The sequence below is a fragment of the Ascaphus truei genome, chromosome 8 (genome assembly GCF_040206685.1).
Source record: "Ascaphus truei isolate aAscTru1 chromosome 8, aAscTru1.hap1, whole genome shotgun sequence".
Lineage (NCBI taxonomy): Eukaryota > Metazoa > Chordata > Amphibia > Anura > Ascaphidae > Ascaphus > Ascaphus truei.
In genome coordinates, this window is record NC_134490.1 from 74483246 (window position 1) to 74505098 (window position 21853).

Here is a 21853-nt window from a genome sequence, read left to right on the forward strand (position 1 = left end):
TGATTACCAACCCTCTCGTGTGCATGTGTGGAGTAATTGCACAGAGAGGAGCACCACAGAGGAGTTCCTCACCAGGACCATCCCCATGCGGACGCAGGGACCCTGATGAGGTGGAGGTGCTGCACTGGATCTAGGTAGGACTCAGCACACTACCTCAGCTGCCTGTCTGGACGGGTCCTCCCCATACACCATCATGCGGGAGACTCAGGAGTCCTGTAGCCAACAGGTGCACCACCAGATACAATCACACTGTAATGGGGACTGGTTAGACCACAGGGGCCAATATGAGATTGGGGGGGTTCAGGCCAGTTCACAAAACCCGTTACATTTGGAGGCGAGCTGCTGAGATCAGATCTGTCAACAGGACAGGCTCTAGCTAGGCACACTGGGAAACAGGGAGAGTGTCTGCTGCCACTCTGTGCTGCGTTGGGACGGACCTAGGGGTGGTCAGGGGCTGACAGGGTATTGTCAGTTCGCAGGGACGACCTAGGGGCCTGAAAGGAGTTGGGGGTTTGGAGCCGGGCTATAGCTGTCCTAGTCACCTTGAGGTAGCGCTAGTTGGTAGGATGCCAGAAGGGATAGCCTGTTAACGTGGTCAGGAATCCTGGAGAGGGTCTGCGCTAGGCTGACCAAGACAGGTAGACGCCCCAAGTACTGCATGGAAGCCCCAGAGTACTCTAGCCCATTCCAGACCTCTTACCGTAGGGAGCACAGACTGGGAGGAAGGAGATACAGCAGACACTGAGAGAGTGAGCCTAGCCTGAGGTAGTGCAACATGAGTCCAGCCTACATTAGGTACACAAGGTGGTGCATCAGGGCAATCTTTATTGTATCGGTGTGGTGGCTGCCCCGCAGAGCGGAGCCCCATATACAAGCAGAACAAACACCGCAACGCAAGATGGCGACGGCGTTGGAGTCAGTAGTAATGCGCAATCAGTCCGTTGTGTGTGATGAGGACATGGGACAATTGATGAAGCGGTACTTCAGTCTTCGTCAGAAAGACGGAGAGGATCTACCTGGGTTCCTCCTGCGGATTGGAATCGCCTTACGGGAGATGCGAAAGGGGGATTATATTAAGGCCACTGAGGTGGAGGCGTACTTTAGTGATCAAATTCTGAGAGGAGCGAGACCTGACCATCCTGTCGTGGCTAAGATGCGGTGCTCCTGGATGCGGGGTGACCCCCTGTCCTTAGGGAGGCTATTGGGTGAGATAGAGGAATATGAAGTTGCAGCTGCTGCGAATATGGATGGCAGAGCGATCCAAAATGGCGGTTCCCGCTACCCGGGGAGACCGCGTGGGCCAGTTGCAGAAAATGCTGCAAATGCAAAACTTGCAGAAAGTTGTCCGGGATTGGCGCCAAAAGAAAAATTCCACCCTGCGGGGAGGTATGGCGCGAAACCTGAAGCCACGCCCCCCAGGACTGTGAAAAGTTCAGCCCCTGTGCCGGGGCATCCAATTAACTTGTGGGACCCTCCCCAAATATTCACCAGGGGGAGGGGTCTCTATCTCTGCCAGGCAAGACCCGAGTTGTCTGAGGGAGGAGCTGGATGTGAGCTTCCTGGCCCACAGTTGCGAGCTGGTGAACAGGAGAGACCATTGTGCAAAGTGTCTCCCGTAACCAGCACAACAAAGAGCGAGATGGACATTGGGGTATATCCCTATTTGTTGCCAGGAGGCTCCCTGGTAGTCAAGTCGGGAGCGGACACAGCCATGCTGACGGCTGAAGTCCCGCGTGCGGCCTGCACCGAACCAGTTGATCCCGGAGAATGGGGATCGCTTCTAATGATCGCAACGGAGCCTAGAGAGAAAGGGGTCTACAACCACGGTGAGAACCCGGAACCTCACTGTCGGTCCCCTGTGGAAGTGCCACTACTAGTGTCGGAGTCTGCTTCATCGGACGAGGAGCAGGCAAGCCCGACATCGGTGGTGATGCGCCTACCGGCGGACCACTACAGCGGTGCTGCAAAAGAACCAGCACTTACCTATGTCGCAGCGGAGCGGAGTCTCGAGGTGCCGAGATCGCCTGTGCGGAGACAACCGGAGCGGCGGAGTCCCACGGCCGTGGTGACTTACAGCGCGGAAGGAGGAGAAGATTCCATCCTGAGCCGACGGAGCGGTGAGATACATCCTTACCCTCCCCAGGCGCCGGTGGTGGCAGCGGCGGAGGAAGGCCTAGCCCAGGCCCGAGCGCAGCGGAGAGCAGAACCATCACTTCCGGCGGCGGATGTCGTTGTGGAGGAAGAGATCCCGCATGGGGATCCATCGCAAGATGGCGGAGTATCCGGTTCCGGTGATGACGTCACTTCCGGCGGAGGTAGCGGAACGACCAGAGAGAGAACCACAACGCTCACCACAACGATCACCTGTGACAACAAAGATCTGGCAGGCTGCGAGGAGAGCTGAGACTGGTGAGGCCCAACCAGCGGCACGTCCGCACAATGATATGGGACTATCCGAAGGCAGAGAGCGGGTCGGAACCCCGCGGATGCCCATTTCCTGTCCCTATGCCCAACCCCGTGCCCTAGATAAAGCCCCTGTCCCAGTCACCTTTTCCCGTGGGTCCACGTCCAGTTTGGGAATGTCGGGAGGGTCCCAGGGAACCGGTGAGGAACGGACTGGGGAGAGACTGAACAGTTACACTTCAGAGGGGGGTTCCAGGGGTGGAGGGCAACTGGGTATGGCATCGGTGGACCGGTGGGTGCCTAATGTAACCGATTTGGCAGTAGGAGAGTTCACAACCGCGCAGAGGGAAAGGGAGCTGCAAGAGAGGTGGTTCAAAATTGAGTGCAAGGAAATAGAGCCCATGGGTCCTGAAATCCTGTCAGACCCAGTAGACCCTGATGAGCCCCTATCATGGGTGCTGCCCAGACGGGCAGGGAATGCTGAGCTAACCCGGTGTAGCCGGGCCGAGAGGGCCATTATTGCCAAATACAAGGCGTCCCACGGGTTGGAGAACCTGTATGTCCCTGAACCCCTCATGGAGGGAGAAATTGAGTTTAAAATGGGTTCCACTGGTGAGGATAGGGGATATGGCACTGATGAGGAGGAAGGATCAGGGGAAGAAGATTGGGATCCTGGCGGGTTAGATGAGAAGTGTCAACCAGAGGGTTACGGCATTGCTGCTTTAAGCCCAGTGGACCATGCTGTGCGTAGGCCACCTTAAAGGGTATGGTAGTACCTCTAATGGATACTCTATAACCGAGTAATCCTTGTTGTGTTACGTCTAGGTTAGGATGTATCGGCTATTATATGTACTATAGTGTTGTGACTAATGTGTGTTTTGTTTCACAGTGCTTCCTGATGGAAGATGTTCAAATTTAGGTCCCAGCCGGGGACGGTGGGATTCACCAGGGGGAGAATGTAGCGGGCATGTAAAATGGCTGCAGTCATCTCTCCTGCTGACAGTAAGGCCTGGTAAGTTGTGGGCATGCCAGCAGTAATTATGGAGGTTTGCCCTCACACCCTGGTGAGGTGCCCTATGTATGGATGGGAGTGGTCACAGGCTCTGACTCCATGGTTAGTGATGTCAGAGGTGTGTCAGCCTCCAGAGTATACATAAGGCACAGCACTGATCAAAAGTGGGTGGTTGCTGAGTTGTTAGAGTGAATTCCTGTTGCTGTGTTGCCTCTGTCAGTAAGAGGCACATGGAGGTCTGCAACATTGTTGCGGTAGTCTGATGCAGAGCTGTGAGTCTGGCAGCACAAAGCAGACAGAGAAAAGCTGTTGGTGGCTGATGTAAGAACTATGAGACAAGGAGCAAGTCTGAGTGCAGGCTTGGGAGGAGACAGCTTATAAGACTGTGACCAGGGACCTGGCACAGGGATATCTCCATGAAGGGGAGATAGGGAACCCACCAATTAAGACAAGGACATACCTTTCAAAGGGAAGCACTAATGATTATGTGTGGCTAAAGAGACTACTGCGAGGGGCAGCTAGCCCACCTCAAGCAATAAAGATGCTCTTGATTACCAACCCTCTCGTGTGCATGTGTGGAGTAATTGCACAGAGAGGAGCACCACAGAGGAGTTCCTCACCAGGACCATCCCCATGCGGACGCAGGGACCCTGATGAGGTGGAGGTGCTGCACTGGATCTAGGTAGGACTCAGCACACTACCTCAGCTGCCTGTCTGGACGGGTCCTCCCCATACACCATCATGCGGGAGACTCAGGAGTCCTGTAGCCAACAGGTGCACCACCAGATACAACCACACTGTAATGGGGACTGGTTAGACCACAGGGGCCAATATGAGATTGGGGGGGGGGGTCAGGCCAGTTCACAAAACCCGTTACACATGTATCCCAGGTCTGCACCTTTTTGAGCCTAGGTGTCTCTCCCCGTGTTGTTTGAACGTTGGTATGAGGGGATATCTATATCTAAATCTATATCTATCACTTCCAACTCAAGGAAAATAGGTCTCTCTATTTTTATATTGAAGGAAGTAATGAGATGGACATAAAGAAGGAAATTGAAGCTCAGATGACACTTGTTACAGGTTGTGCGAGTTCCCTGTCATGTCTATTCTATCGCCGCATGAATTTCTGAGTAGTTAGAAAGCCCACACAGACACAGGAGCCTTTTCCCTGGGGTGTACAAACTTTTGTTGCTGCGCCCCCCTGCCGGCTTTGCCCCCTGGTGCTCACGCCCCCTCCCTCCTAATACCTTAGTGAGGCCTCAAAGGATGCCGTGGGGTCATATCACTTCACGTGCCCCGCAGCGTCATTTGAAATGACCCCGCGGCTGCGTTGCCATGGAGATGCGTCCCGAAGTCGGCTGAATCTTGGGAAGTTGAGTTGCTGGGGCCTCGTGCGGTCCCCCGGCATTTAATGTAAATGCCATAGGGAAGAGCGGGGGGCCTCTGCAACAGTCACACGCCCCCCAGAAAAATCTCGTGCCCCCCAGTTTGGGCACCCCTGTCCACTGATGTGAACGAGGGAGCAGACTGGAGAAGTGACTAGCCACATGCACCTTGCACTGTGGCCCCGGCACTAAGGACACTCAACACTTCTCCTGCGGCAGCAGGAGACACAGCAGGCATTTTATGTCTCACTCAGCAGTTCCTGTGCTGAATACACTCAGTGCTCCCAACACATCTTCTGAGAGCAGCCGGGAGCAGACACGGGGTTTTATACACAGCAGTACCTGGGATAAACCTGCAGCCAAAGATATTACAGAGAGAGAGAAGCAGAGACATACTGATATCACAAGATCAGAGGGTCACTGAGCGGCTCAGCCGCCGCCGCACCGGAGAGCCGTGGCCGGAGAAATGGCGGCTCCATCTCACCAGTGACACACAGCACAACATTTCCCGGCAGCCATGTAAATAGTCATTGTTATTATAGGGATTGGAGATATAAACTGCTTGTGCTCCGCCAGATGCAGGGATGTGTTTGCACACTGTGGGATGTGTATGAATATAAACATATACAATATAAATATCCATGGGTGGGTGGGTTTCATTCTCTCCCCGTTTGAGCTGCTGAATATAAAAAAAACTGAAGAAACAAACAAACCAGGCGCTGGAATATAAACGGAGTTATTTTACACTGTAATAGAAGTCTGCAATGCTATATTTCATTGTGAGTATTTTATCCCCAACGTTTAATAAAATCCCTCACTTTCTACAATTATTTTATTGAAAATAAGATTTATTACTGTACTGTAGATTTTTTTTTTTACCGACTCGTCTTGGCGTGGTCTACAACAGGAAAGTAAATAAAATCATTTCGCAGTTTCCGTGAACGTGAAGACGCCGCGTTGTGCTGGAACGTCCCCCGGCAGGACTATTTCACCTTGCGGATCTGATGTTAGTTCACGTGAATGGGACATTTCTTAGTTTGTGATTGTGTTTCCCTTTGTATTGCAATTTTGGAAAATGTTTTATTCATTTGTGTATAGTTTTGCGATTGTGCATTTATCCTATGGTAGAGGCCATTTATCCTATGTTAGAGGCCATTTATCCTATGTTAGAGGCTATTTATCCTATGGTAGAGGCCATTTATCCTATGTTAGAGGCCATTTATCCTATGTTAGAGGCTATTTATCCTATGGTAGAGGCCATTTATCCTATGTTAGAGGCCATTTATCCTATGTTAGAGGCCATTTATCCTATGTTAGAGGCTATTTATCCTATGTTAGAGGCCATTTATCCTATGGTAGAGGCCATTTATCCTATGTTAGAGGCCATTTATCCTATGGTAGAGGCCATTTATCCTATGTTAGAGGCCATTTATCCTATGTTAGAGGCTATTTATCCTATGGTAGAGGCCATTTATCCTATGGGAGAGGCCATTTATCCTATGTTAGAGGCCATTTATCCTATGGTAGAGGCCATTTATCCTATGGTAGAGGCCATTTATCCTATGGTAGAGGCCATTTATCCTATGGTAGAGGCCATTTATCCTATGTTAGAGGCCATTTATCCTATGGTAGAGGCCATTTATCCTATGGTAGAGGCCATTTATCCTATGTTAGAGGCAATTTATCCTATGTTAGAGGCCATTTATCCTATGTTAGAGGCCATTTATCCTATGGTAGAGGCCATTTATCCTATGGTAGAGGCCATTTACCCGGCCAGCCACATTTATCCTATGGTAGAGGCCATTTATCCTATGTTAGAGGCCATTTATCCTATGTTAGAGGCCATTTATCCTATGTTAGAGGCCATTTATCCTATGGTAGAGGCCATTTATCCTATGGTAGAGGCCATTTATCCTATGTTAGAGGCCATTTATCCTATGTTAGAGGCCATTTATCCTATGGTAGAGGCCATTTATCTTATGTTAGAGGCCATTTATCCTATGGTAGAGGCCATTTATCCTATTGTAGAGGCCATTTATCCTATGGTAGAGGCCATTTATCCTATGTTAGAGGCCATTTATCCTATGTTAGAGGCCATTTATCCTATGGTAGAGGCCATTTATCCTATGGTAGAGGCCATTTATCCTATGGTAGAGGCCATTTACCCGGCCAGCCACATTTATCACGCACTTGTTCAGCCGTATTTAATCAGCAGCAGGAAAAAATGGGACTAGTTGGGTCTCATGTACTGGCAGCCGGGTAAATACAAAACTTGTTTACACTAATCCTAATATGCCGCCCTATTCATAACCCTTCAGTATCTAGCACTCTCTGAGCCAGGAGTGAGCAATTATTTGGGCTGGAGGGTCACTTGACAAGTTTTCGTAAGCTTTGCAGGCCTCACACTTATGTAGAATCTACACCCCAACATGCTACCCTCCCTAGTTTCTCCCTGCACCTCCCTTACCCTTTCTCTTTTCATTCACTCTTAGCCCTCTCTCCGTCTCCCTTTCTCTCATTTTCCCCCTTCTTTTTCACTCTCCTCCTCTTTTAATCCTCCCCATCTCTGTTCTCCTCTCTTATTCTTCCCCAGATCCTCTCTCTAACACTTCTACCCCCCCCCCCCTCACTCCCCTTCTCTCTCACTCTTCTCCCTCCATCCCGGCCGGACACGGGTCCTTACGGGGCAGCTGGGGCCCATCCAGGTGGTGATTACGGAAGTTGAGCCCGACTTCTGGTTGGTCCTAACTTTCGTGCTAGGACTGCATGGGTGGGCTCCCGCTGTGTTACGACCTCTGCTGCCTGCACCACAAGTAGAGCCCAAGCTCCCTAACTGTGGGGGGCCGCATGAAACCAACCATCCCTGCTGAAAATATTTTAAACCTGAACTTGAAACTTTTCATGCATACCATTGTGCCTTTGTGCCCTGCATGTGTCTGGAGGCGATCGTTCTTAAGAGCTTGTCCTTTCTTTGTTTAGATCTTCTACTCCTTATCCACTTAACAAGGGGCATTGTAACTTGGAGTAATTTTAGAATTTGGAAACTCGGGCACATATTGCATATTAGCGCCTGACATTTTACCCTTTTGAGGAAAAGAGCTAGCTTTTATCCCACTACTCGGTGCTTGGATATTGATGACTAGATCTAGTGGAGCTTCTCCTCTGCCGTATGCTCCAAGTGACCAGTTAATATGGGCTATCCTGCGTGAAGGGGTTAACCTTCTTCCCCCAATTTACGGTCCATCTAGCACTGCAGATGGAACTGTAGCGAAGAGTATACTGCCTGACTCCATACTCACCGCCCTTAAACTCCGCACAGGAGAAGCATTAAAAGACAGTAGCGAAATCTTCCGACTTCAGTGAGAGACTCTTCAGGTAAACAGGAGGGCAATCTTGTCCCTGAATAGCACCATGGCTAGGGCCATGGGTAAACTCACACCTGCTTGCTTCCCACTGGCCAAATGAGCGTATCATGGCATTTGGGAACTTCGGGCAAGTCTTCTTTTCCCCTGAGGAGCACTTGTGAGGAGGGAACCTACCCCCTTGACTGGTAGGACAAAGATAACTGCTGTGAGGAGGAGAGCAGAGAGCCTTGTAGGAGCGGGAGCCCAATTTGTTGAAACTGTTGTCCTAACCCCAACTGGGCAAGCCTTAGTTCCCAATTTGTTTGTACTGGAGAGACGGGGAGAAAACAATGTAAATGTATGAGGATAATCTCAAAAAACACCAACTTAAAACTTTGCAAAAAATTCCTCTAACCTGCTTAGTGTAATCTTACACACAAATACAAAATGTTATTTGTCTGCGTCTCCTTAGTACATCGATACCAAATATGTAAAGGTGTACATACGGTTTTATACACACACACAGACACACACACACACACACACACACACACACACACACACACACACACACACACACACACACACACACACACACGTATATGTATCAAATACAGTATATACAGTCATTCTTATTGAGCCACCTGTGCTGAAGCAGGGATATCTTGCTTCACAACTTGCTTGAACAAGCATATGAATAGCACTGTGGATAATACTGAACACATCTTAATATATAAAATCGAAAGGTTGGTACTAGCTGCGGTGAATCTGATTGGTCCTCAGCCTCTGGCCAATCAGATTGGTGGCTCTATGACGTCACCTGGCTCTATGACGTCACCCAACTCTCTTTCTCTCTCTCTCCCCCACCGGCTCCCGGACGGAGGGGAAGCGCGGCACGGCCTGCCTGCCCCAGCCGCCAACGATCACTTCCCTCCCTCCCCGGCGGGGGGACAAGCAGTGGGCAGGCAGCCTCTGGAAGGACCCCCTTCCTCCTGCAGATGCCCCCGGTAAGATGGCGGCGCACAGCGGACAGGCGGGGGGTGGTATTCAGTCAGGAGAGAGGGGGGGGGAGTTAGTCAGGAGAGAGGGGGGAAGGGAGTCAGGAGAGAGGGGGGGAGAGAGGGTGTTAGGAGAGAGGGGGGAGAGAGGGAGTCAGGAGAGTGGGGGGGAGTGGGAGTCAGGAGAGAGGGGGGGGGGGAGTCAGGAGAGAGGGGGGGAAGCCTGAACAGCTGTGAAGAGGGGGGGAAGGGAGTTGAGAGGGAGGATGGGGGAGGCAGAACATTACATCACGGGCAACGCCGGGTATATCAGCTAGTGATACATAAAGCTTGGCCCCCTGCAGACGCACTTACCAGAACTCCCTCCTACTGTCTCTGTACGTTCTCCCTACCTACCAATTAGACTGTAAGCTCCTCGGGGCAGGGACTCCTCTTCCTTAATGTTACTTTTATGTCTGAAGCACTTATTCCCATGACCTCTTTATATTATCTGTTATTAATTTAATTACCAAGTGTATTACTGCTGTGAAGCGCTATGTACATTAATGGCGCTATATAAATAAAGACAAACAATACAATATCCTTAAAACCGGACCTGTTGGTGGCCCTTGAGGACTGGAGTTGGCCGTCCCTGTACTACAGCATTATTTTGCGCATTTAGATTTGCAATAATATAATAATACACAGCTGCTCTCACCCACGCCTCCCTCCCACCTCTTTCCCTAATGGTGTTAACCTTTAATTTATTACCGACCAACCCTAAAACTCGCCTCGGAAAAGAAGCATCCCAATAGCCTGGTCTCATGGCTACTGTCTCACACCCACAGTCACTCCTACTAACCATTGTGGCCAAGCACTGCCATCTACTGCACTTATTCCCTCACCTGCTGTCTCTGTAAGTCTCCCAACATACCTCTTAGATTGTAAGCTCTTCGGGGCAGGGATTTCCTTTCCTGCTGTCTGACTTTGCTGCGATGATTATATTTATTACTAGCTGATATACCCGGCGTTGCCCGTGATGTAATGTTCTGCCTCCCCCATCCTCCCTCTCAACTCCCTTCACCCCCTCTTCACAGCTGTTCAGGCTTCCCCCCTTCTCTCCTGACTCCCTCCCCCACCTCTCTCTCCTGACTCCCTCTCTCCCCCCCTCTCCTGACTCCCTCTCCCCCCCTCTCTTCTGACTCCCTCTCTCCCCCCTCTCTCCTGACTCCCTCTCCCCCCCTCTCTCCTGACTCCCTCTCTCCACCCTCTCTCCTGACTCCCTCTCTCTCCCCCCTCTCTCCTGACTCACTCTCTCCCCCCCTCTCTCCTGACTCCCTCCCCCCCTCTCGCCTGACCAACCCCCCCCTCTCTCTTGACTAACCCCCCCCCCCTCTCCCCTGACTGAATACCACCCCCCGCCTGTCCGCTGTGCGTCGCCATCTTGCCGGGGCAGCTGCAGGAGGAAGGGGGTTCTTCCGGAGGCTGCCTGCCCACTGCCTGTCCCCCCGCCGGGGAGGGAAGTGAGCATTGGCGGTTGGGGCAGGAGGGCCGCGCCGCGCTTCACCTCCGTCTGGGAGCCGGTGGGGAGGAGGGAGGGGGAGAGAGAGAGAGAGTTGGGTGACGTCATAGAGCCGGGTGACGTCATAGAGCCACCAATCTGATTGGCCAGAGGCTGAGGACCAATCGGATTCACCGCAGCTAGTACCAACCTTTCGATTTTATATATTAAGATAATTCCCTGTACTGTATTGTCTTTATAATGCGCTGAGCAAACTATTGGCGCTATATAACTAAAGATATACATATATACCGTTGGCTACATCTGTATGTTATATTATTTATACTGGATTGTTTATATGTTGCCTATTATTTATATTTATCCATATTATATTATTTACATTTTTCTTATTCATATTCATCCATATTATTTATATTTTTCATATATAATGTATATGATGTCATTTAAATTATATTATTTTATATTATTTAAATTATATTATATATTTTTTAGATGTATATGTTTTATATTTCTAATATACTATAATATAATTATAAATAGCCTAATATAAGTAATATAAATAACACGATATAATAAATATCATATAAATAATATTATTTATGTATGATTTAAATATACTACAAACAATAGAATATAAATATGACATAATTAATATAACCTACATAATATAAATATTGTAATAGAAATAATCAGATATAAATATTAAAATATAAATGATACAAATGTTATAATATAATTAATATAACCTACGTGTTATAAATATTGTAATAGAAATAATATAATAATACATAGTATAACAAATAATATGAACCACTTGTCACTGTATTTATTGGGATGTAGTAATACTCTTTATTCCTCTAGCTTCCCCTTTCTCTCACTGTGTCCTGGCTATGAGTAACCCCAGCTTCATGCTACTGTATAAGTGAATTTTGGCCAATATGTATTTATTACAAATCTAAAAGAAAGATGTACAGGATTCACACCAGTGAGGCACATTGGAAGGTTACTCTGCACTCAACTCCTCGTCGCATTGTTTTTTTTTTGTATAGACATTCCTTTATAAACCTATGTATGTACAGGCAGTCCTCGTTTTACAACGCTTCGCTTTACAACGAATGGCTTATCCAACGCTGTGCAATGCATACCTATATTCATTTTTACAACGCCAAAATGGCTTATCCAACGCTCTTACGACGCTTTGCAACGTTGTGTATGTGTATATAATATACACATTCACATTAACAACGTTGCAAAGCGTCGTAAGAGCGTATATATATATAATATTATACTATATAATATTATATTATACTATATAATATATTATTTATTATGTTATATTATATATATAATACAGTATATACACTATATAATTTATGTGGGTGCTGCATATCTTATTGCCTGCATAAAATATTTGGTGTATTTTAGTGTTAAAAATGCCTTCAGGAACGGAACCTTTCACTTAAACAGTGTTCCTATGGGAAAACGTGTTTCGCTTTACAACGTTTCGCTTTACAACGCCATTTTGAGTAACGCATTGTGTCGGATAACCGAGGACTGCCTGTAATAGAAAGGCCATAACTAACTACAGGCAGTCCTCGGTTATCCAACGGAACCGGTTCTGGGAGTAGCGTTGGATAGTGAAACCGCTGTAAAGTGAGTTCCATGTTAATCAGTGGCGGTGAGCGTTGGATAACGCATTCAGGCGTCGAAAAACGTCCCATAGGGTTGCATTGTAAAGCGTTGGATGCGCCACTCATTGTAAAGTGAAACGTTGGATAATGAGGACTACCTGTAATTCAATACACTGTAACCAAACAATGAAGTTCTCCTTAGGACGGAGGTACAAAATAGAGCTCTACTCACAGGTTCATAATGCGATTCTTCATTTATTGTGACAGCCAAGAACACCTGATGAAAGATCCATATGGGACCTGTGACGTTGTTCCTTCTCTACAATAAATGAAGAATCGCATTATGAACTTGTCCTGGAGGAGACCTACATTTTGAGGAATGTGTTTGTCTGTGTTGTGTTGGCTGCACAAGCCGGATTCTCCTCGCCTGAAACGGTTTCCCCCGCAATTTGGACCTGTACTATACACTGTAACCAAATGCCTTCATTGCCTCACTTATATACACTAGCAACAACAGGAATACCTGGAATCAAAGTAGCAAATGATCTCATCATACGGGAATGTCAAGAGGTGGAACAGTCATAAAACATCTGAGTACGCAAATTAATGTACAAACCCCAATGTATTACACCATTGTAAACATTAACTGGTTGGAGAAGACGCCACAAAAAAATGTTTAGTGCAAATGTATTTTATTGTCCCCCTGGGCTTCACCAGAATAAATACTGGAGAGCTGGGATCACACTAAAAAATGAGAAAAGCATAAAGTGCCCCTGAGGCATCAAGAAATGTAACAGTTTTATAGGATATTTATTCTTCCATCCTCCAATTTGACAAAATATGTATGAAAGCGCAAAATACCTTTCCCCCAACATTTCTACAGCTATACAATTATTAAATAAGTATAATTAAGGTTTTTCTGTCGTTAAACTTCCTCTAACCTTGCTTAACCACACCATTGCCACAAGGTAACCAAGCATTTTTCTTAAGGTATTATTAAATCATTTGAGCATAAAATATTAAGAATAGATTTGCATAATGTGATCTATATTTAATTTGAATTTAAATACCCTAATAGCATGCTCTTACGTCTAATTTATTTTTTAATTTTCAGCCCTTCACACTAAAATATTTAAACGTGTATATCATTAACTGTTTAGCTGCAACACAAGGGAGCTCTGTGCTTTAAACTGGGCATGCAAGTGTTCATTTGTTTAGGACTCTAGCCCAATTTTCAAAAGGCTTTGATTTAAAAGGACACGTTGACTTCTAAAAATAACTTCACCCTCTTTGTTATGCTATCATCATTCATACAGCATGGTCTATTGCATATTACATCCTTCTGGGCATCAACTGTGGGTCTAATGAATTGCTGTTCTGCATTGATTCTAGGTTGTTAAACACTATTGGCCTGGACACTCTTTTACTGGGTGACATCTTTGTGACAGGCGTTTAGAGAGATCTTGAATAAAAACAAATATCTATATACAGATAAATCAGTGTCTCCGTGATTTATGGTAGGTTATTACTGCCTGTTTTACTCATTGTTGGTATACGGCATACAGAACGTAAGCAAGCCCGTAATGTTAATGCAGGTGCAATGTGATTCTATTATGTGGGACTCCATCAATGCTGAGTGGACCAGTTATGTACAGTATTGCGAAGCTATTCTGCCACAGCCCTTCACATTGTTTCGACAGTTCCAAACGAGTGACTAATCTAATGAACCACTGAAACGCTGCTTTTTAATTGGTAGCTGCCACATTGGGAACACAATGCTGGACATAATATTTAAAATTCAGCACTGGCACTTAAACCATAAAAAAGAGATAGTTTAATTATTGCAGGACTTTATAGCAGTGTTTGTGTGTTGGTGGGGATTTGTAAGGCTCCCTGTGTACCATTAATTAATTAATTCATAGAATCTCATTAAAATGGGCAATAAAAATGTGTTGTACCTCATCAGGGCTTAGTTATAATATAAAGCAAACAAAGTGCTGGCTGCACGTCTTGAAATAATATTGCTATTCTGATTGTTTCTTGTAGTGTTGGGAAAATTGCATTTTGCTCTGTTTTTATTGTTCAGAAATGTTACATTAAAATGCTTTATATGGATGAATAGCTAAACACACAAAGCATTATCCGTTATATTTGAGTGCTGGTTCTCTTTTAGACGAGCCCAGCATATTTTCTTTAAAAAAACAAGTGCACATTGTTGTTTAGAAACAGACACAGTTGTGTGAAAAAGAAAGTACACCCTCTTTGAATTCTATGGTTTTACATATCAGGACATAATAACAATCTTAAAATGAGGTAAATACAACCTCAGATGAACAACAACACATGACATATTACACTGTCATGATTTATTTAACAAAAATAAAGCCAAAATGGAGAAGCCATGTGTGAAAAACTAAGTACACCCTTACTGCTTTCATAGGAATTAAGATGCTAAGTAGCAGACAGGTGCTGTTAATCAAATGCCCTTGATTAATTGATCATCAGCAAGTGTGACCACCTCTATAAAAGCCAAAGTTTTAGCAGTTTGCTGGCCTGGAGCATTCAGGTGTGTTAATACAATGCCAAGGAGGAAAGACATCAGCAATGATCTTAGAGAAGCAATTGTTGCTGCCCATCAATCTGGGAAGGGTTATAGGGCCATTTCCAAACAATTTAAAGTCCATCATTCTACAGTGAGAAAGATTTATTAAAAAGTGGAAAACATTCAAGACAGTTGCCAATCTTCCCAAGAGTGGACGTCCCAGCAAATTCACCCCAAGGTCAGACCGTGCAATGCTCAGAGAAATTGCAAAAAAAAGAGTTACATCTCAGACTATACAGACCTCAGTTAGCATGTTAAATGTTAACGTTCATGACAGTACAATTAGAAAAAGACTGAACAAGTATAGTTTGTTTGGAAGGGTTGTAAAACATACAGGACACCTACAAGCTCATATTGAACCCCCAAAATATCCACAACATATATATTAGTGTAGAAGTGTCATAGAGGAGTGCTACTGAGCATGGCAATATATATTTAAAACCAGAGACAGAACATGAAACACAGACAGAGCTCAGTGCTACATCCAATGAAACTTATACAGGGCCTAAATATATATATATATATCTTTTGAATAAAATGGTCTTTTAGTTTAACTCTTTGGCCAAAGTGTTGTAAGCCCTTGAGCCCTTACACGGCAGACCACATCTCAAGGGTACCTAACACTAATATAAATTCTTAATAACCTGTGCATTACCAGGAAGAATGATTTATAATAAATCTGTCAAAATTAGTTGCAAAGTTCTAAGTCTGATTGAAGCTTTTATTAACCTGTACATTACCAGGAAAAGCACTCTGTAATAGAATTGTCACAATCACACTGTAAGCAAGCAAGTTCCCCTGAGAGAGGGAGATGCAATGGAGTGAGCTTTTAACCATTTGAAAGTGGGAGGGGGTGAGCTTCAAACTAGGAAGGAGGAGCCACCCTCCAATCAGCCAAGACCAGCTGAAGAAGGATTGTAAAACATACAGGACACCTACAAGCTGATATTGTTTGGAAGGGTTGCCAGGAGAAAGCCTCTTCTCTCTAAAAAGAACATGGCAGCACAGCTTAGGTTTGCAAAGTTGCATTTGAACAAACCACAAGACTTCTGGAACAATGTCCTTTGGACAGACGAGACCAATGTGGAGATGTTTGGCCATAATGTACAGCGCCACGTTTGGCGAAAACCAAACATAGCATATCAGCACAAACACCTCATACCAACAGTCAAGCACGGTGGTGGAGGGGTGATGATTTGGGCTTGTTTTGCAGCCACAGGACCTGGGAACCTTGCAGTCATTGAGTCGACCATGAACTCCTCTGTATACCAAAGTATTCTAGAGTCAAATGTGAGGCCATCTGTCCGACAGCTAAAGCATGGCCGAAATTGGGTCATGCAACAGGACAACGATCCCAAGCACACCAGCAAATCTACAACAGTGTGGCTGAAAAAGAAAAGAATCAAGGTGTTGCAATGATCCAGACCTCAACCCGATTGAAATGTTGTGGCGGGACCTTAAGAGAGCAGTGCATAAACAAATGCCCACAAACCTCAATGAACTGAAGCAACATTGTAAAGAAGAGTGGGCCAAAATTCCTCCACAACAATGTGAGACACTGATAAAGTCATACAGAAAACGATTACTTCAAGTTATTGCTGCTAAAGGTGGTTCTACAAGCTATTGAATCATAAGGTATACTTAGTTTTTCATAAAAAGGCTTCTCCATTTTGACACGGTGTCATTTGTCATGTGTTGTTGTTCATCTGAGGTTGTATTTACCTAATTTTAAGACCTGCTAAGGAACAGATGATTGTTATTATGTCCTGATATGTAAAACCATAGAATTCAAAGAGGGTGTACTTTCTTTTTCACACCACTGTAATTTTGCATTTCCAGGCTTCTTGATAAGTACATTACTATTTAGTCCATTTTTAAATTAACTGTCAATTATAGCAAATGAAATCTGCAACAAAATGATTGCAGTACCTGCTGATGTTCAGTAGAGGGAGCTCATGTCCAGTCATTGAGCAGTAATCTGAACACAAGCCCTGCAACAATGAATCACATCAGAAAAGCAACACATAAATGTCTTCTTTTAACCTTAAAATGAAACAGAAAATTAATCTTGTTGTTTACTATTGAGGGGAGACTATTTATCAAAATCTCTCAGCTGCAAACCCAGTTAAAAAAATCACTACCAGATTTGTGGGGGAAAAGGGGTGAAAATGATTTCCATGTATTTTTTTCTTGTTTATGTGGGTGCTGTTGGCACCATTATATCTGGGAAACTTTAATTTATAACAACTTAAACTGTATAGAGTACTTATTAGCACAAAAGAGTCAAACCAGGTGGTCCTGAACCTTGTACTGACTAATGGTGACCTACAGGTAAGTAGTTTAATAAGAGCAGCTTGTTGATAATCAATTATAATCTATTATCATTTTTGCTGTAAGGGTCGTGTTTGTCATTGTGTCAGGAGCACAGCTTTTCGAAGTGTTAATTGTAGCAGAGATATTGCAAGACTCACTTGTGGAACAGTATATGAAACCGTATAGGAAACAGAGCCTAAGCACTTTCATTTGTATTGTACATAAACAGCGCTAAAATAATGTACAGGCTGCGTCCCTAGAGGAACGCGCCAGCTTCCGCGCTCCTCGGTCCAACGCGCGCTCGCCTGCAGAAGGAGATATTTCCTGTCCTGCAGGCAGAGGCGACAGGGAGGCGTGTCGTGGTGCGCAGCTGTGACATCACGGAGCTGGTTCGCCCTCATTGGGCGAACCGCTTATGTGATCTGGCGTCGCACGGAAAATACAAACATGGTTGTAGCGTGAAGCGCCAGTCTCTCCGTAGCACATGACACGCTAGCGCGTGCGCACTATGCACAAATACATTGTCGTCCTAGTGTTTGCTACGTAGCTCGCGCCGTCTCCTGCACTATGGACGCAGCGGGTTAATGCAGCACATATGGTAGCTGCAGAATTGAGCTGGAATTGTGTATTTGCAACTGAGGTCTCTGTATAATAATAATAATAATAATAATAATAATAATAATAATAATAACATACAACATTGTCCAGATTTCTGCAAAATAAAATGAAAGCCAGCACATATTCTAGCTATTTCACGTAGTATTTTGAGTCTGCATGGACCCCCACTAAGCTCAACTGATCTCTAAAATTCATGTTCCTTAACGCAATCTTTCCCGCGTGCGCCCCCCATCCTGCTTCCCTCCCTGCTCGCACCCCCCTCCCTTACCTCCAATCTGGCGTCAAATGATGCCACGGGGGTCACGTGATGCTGCGTTGCCATGGCGATGTATCGCCGAAGACAAGGTAAGCGAAGTTGCAGAGGCCTCACGTGATCCCCCGGCATTAATTTAAATGCCTTGGGGGAAGAGCACGGGGCCTCTGCAACCGCTGCGCCCCCCCCTGAAAAATCTTGCGCCCCCCAGTTTGCGCACTGCTGCCTTAAAGTACTTATATACAGAAATTCATTGTAAACTGAGGTGAGGTTTGTTTGGTGAATAAAATGGTGTTGTCAATGCAGCTGATAAATGAAAACTATAACTGCACACTGCAGAATGCTTATTTGCTCTCACCAACTGATGTTAATTAGAATATGCAGTAAATCTAGTGAGCATGTGGTAATCCTGCAGTTTGCACTAAATACCAACTACTGTAGCTATCCCAAATCTCAGCCACATCTGAATGTATTGCAGTAATATGCAAATGTTCCTGTTCCTGCCTGGGATCCCTTTGGTGCTGTACTTGTTGTAGGCTTGTTACATTTGTTACTGTTCCGGTATGCGGCAGTGTGGCCAAATGCACAAGGCTACGGCCCGGTCCTCCCGGCTGCACGTGCGCCTGGCGGCGCGTGCAGAGACTACAGCTGCAATCGGCGGTCTGTAGGGGAGCGCGGGGCGGGGCCATGACGGGGGTTTGGCCATGACGGGGCATATCTACCCTTCCAGTGGCGCGCGCCGACCATGTGATCGCGTTGGGGCACGGGAAGACAACATTCCCTGCCAGCGTACGCGTCACAGCGCTTTGCGCGCCCACACGCACAGCCACTGGTTCCTGACCCATAGATGGCTGTGCTGTGGTGTGTCGTGCACGCCGTAGCACGCGCCGCCGTAACCACCGGGGACTCAGTCTTATGTACATCATTCTATTAGGGCAGTAGTTTCCAACCTTTGTTTGGTTAAGGAACCCTATGTGAAATTCTGAGGAACCCCCAACCCTCTCTAACAGCGCGTCTGAGATCAGATGCATTGTAAGGAACCCCAACCCTCTCTAATTGCGTTTAACCTAACCTGTTGGTGGCCCTTGAGGACTGGAATTGACCACCCTTGGTTTAACTCTTCTGACCCAATGAATTCTATGAGAGAAATCTCTTTTCTTATTTCCAGGATTCCCAAATTCAGAAGCAATTACCTGGCGTAAAGCAAAAAGGTGTCAACACCGGCAGCCAATCAGTAAAGCGACTGCGGTGTACGTATGTATGTATATTTTTATTTATATATTGCCTTCAGTGTATGCGGTGCTTTACAAAAGAGACAATACATTTGAGGGAATTATTATACAAAAAGTAGTAAGTAATAATTATAGGCAACAAACATAACATCAGACAGTAGGAAAGGAAATCCCTGCCCTGAAGAGCTTACAATCTAAGTGGTATGCTGGGAGACTTAGAGACAGTGAAGCATGGCGGCCTTAGGGTAATGGGAGCAGGGCGGTTGCCTTGGGGCCCCCCCACACGCCTTCAGGGGGGCCCCGCGCTCCCTCTCCCTCCTCCTGTCGGTGCCGGGATCCCAATTCCGCCCAACAGCAGAGGTGAGAGCTGGAGGAGGAAGCTGGGGATTCCCAAACTGGCGCAGGACCGCTGCTCACTCCAAGGTAGGGACAGGGGTGTGTGTGCGTGTGTGCGTGTGCGCGTGTGCGCGTGTGCGCGTGTGTTAAGAGATAGCTGGGGTGAGGAAAGCGGTAGCAGGGGGGAGGGGTGCGTGCATGCGGAGCGGACTTCCTGCAGCGTCGCGTTGTCATGATGACCCAACGTCACATGATGACACAACTCCATGACAACGCAACGCCGTTTCATCATGACGCCACAGGAGGGGCCCTGCTGCCAGCATACCGCCTTGGGTCCGCCAAAAGTAAGGCCGGCCCATTCAGTAGGTGAAGGATCAAGTGCCATAGATGGCAGTGCTGGGCCACAATGGTTGATAAGGGCGACTGTGGGTTTGAGGCAGTAGCAATAAATTGGGGCTTTTAAAATGCTTCATTCAGGTGTGTTTTTAGGTTTGGAGGGAGGGAGATCTTGTGTTTGGCTTCTACTGAGTAAAGAAATTCTACAAGTAAGGGGCGGGGATGGAAAAACGTTTAAGGCGGGAAAGAGCAGTAGAGGTGGAAGGGGAGGAGAAGACACGTGAAGGGGCCTTGAAGGTAAGGAGAATTTTATAGGTGATCTAGAACTTGAAGGGAAGCATGGAGAGGGCTTTAACGTGGAGATGAGCAGGAACTGTTATAGGGCAAAGTAAAATTATTCTAGCTGAGAATTTGCGATAGTTTGCAAAGAAGAAAGTTGTTCATGAGGGAGAACTGTTATTAGTAGGTTACAATAATCCAGATGGGACATGATATGGGCATGCAGTAGAGGTTTAGTGGTAGAGTGACAGAGGAAAGATCTTTGCAATGTTACGGAGGAAGGTTTTAGCCAGAGCATGAATGAGAACAGGGCCACCGACAGGGGGGGGGGGGGGGGCAGCCGAGACAAGTGTTCTGGTGGCTGTGTGGGTGCCGGACTCTCCCCAGCTGCAGGCCTCCCTCACACAGACTGTCCCATGCCTCCCTCACACAGACTGTCCCATGCCTCCCTCACACAGACTGTCCCATGCCTCCCTCACACAGACTGTCCCATGCCCGGCCCTCTGACGTCGCTGGGGGTTTATATGTATTGTTTTTTTCTCATATGTATTGGATTTTTTGTATATGTATTTGGGGTCTTCTTATATGTATTGTTTTTTTTAAATACAGTGTATGTATTTGTTTTTTTTATATGTATTTGTTTTTTTATATGTATTTGTTTTCTTTTATATGTGTTTGGGGTTTTTCTATGTATTTTGTTTTTTTTCCTACACTGGCGACACACTTTATTCAAGCTTGGCTAGTCCCACGAATTCGGGTATACCCGGGTGTATTGAGGTTTGTGACTGTTTTCTGCCCGAGTGCATTGAGTTATTTTCCAAGCAGGGATTGAAGCATTTTATTCCCGCTGGCTGCAATACTGCACAGTATATATATATATATACTGCATTACAATTCATGAATTTATGCCATCTGGTAGACACGCGAAGCATTGCAGCCTATTAAATCCTAATCATTATCATTTAACAGATCAGCCGCCCATCAGCCAGGCATGAACCCAGGCTGGGAAGGCAAATGCAACGGGGCTTGTCAGAGGTGAGGAGTGGCGCATTCCAGGTATCTGCCAGGTACATACTGGGTATTTGCTCGAATAAAGTGTGTCGGTGCAGTATGTATTTCTTTTTCTTCTATGTATTTTTTTTTTTACAGTCTATGTATTGGAGTTTTTTTTAATATGCATTGTTTTTTTTTATATGTATTTTGTTTTTTTTAGGGGGGGGGGGTTTGTACGTGTTTGGGGGTGGGAAGTTTTTTGTTGTGGAAGGTGTTTTTTTTTTTTTGGTATATATTTTGTGAAGTGGGGAGGGAATGAGTGGGAGGAGAGGAATTGAGTGGGGTAATTGACGAGGGGGGGGGGAAGAGTGAGAGAAGAGAGGCGGGTGAGTGAGAAAAAGAGGGAGTAAGAGTGAGACGCAGGGGAGAGAAACACGTGATGCGGGGTGGGGGGCAGGGATTGAGGGAGAGTGGGGGTAATTGATGGAGGGGGGAGAGTGAGAGAAGACATGCATGGGAAGGGGAGAAATACATGGGATGAGGGAGGGAAATAGAGGAGGCTTGCGAGGTGTGAAATCGGGGTGTTTGCGAGATATGAAATGGGGGCCTCACAACTC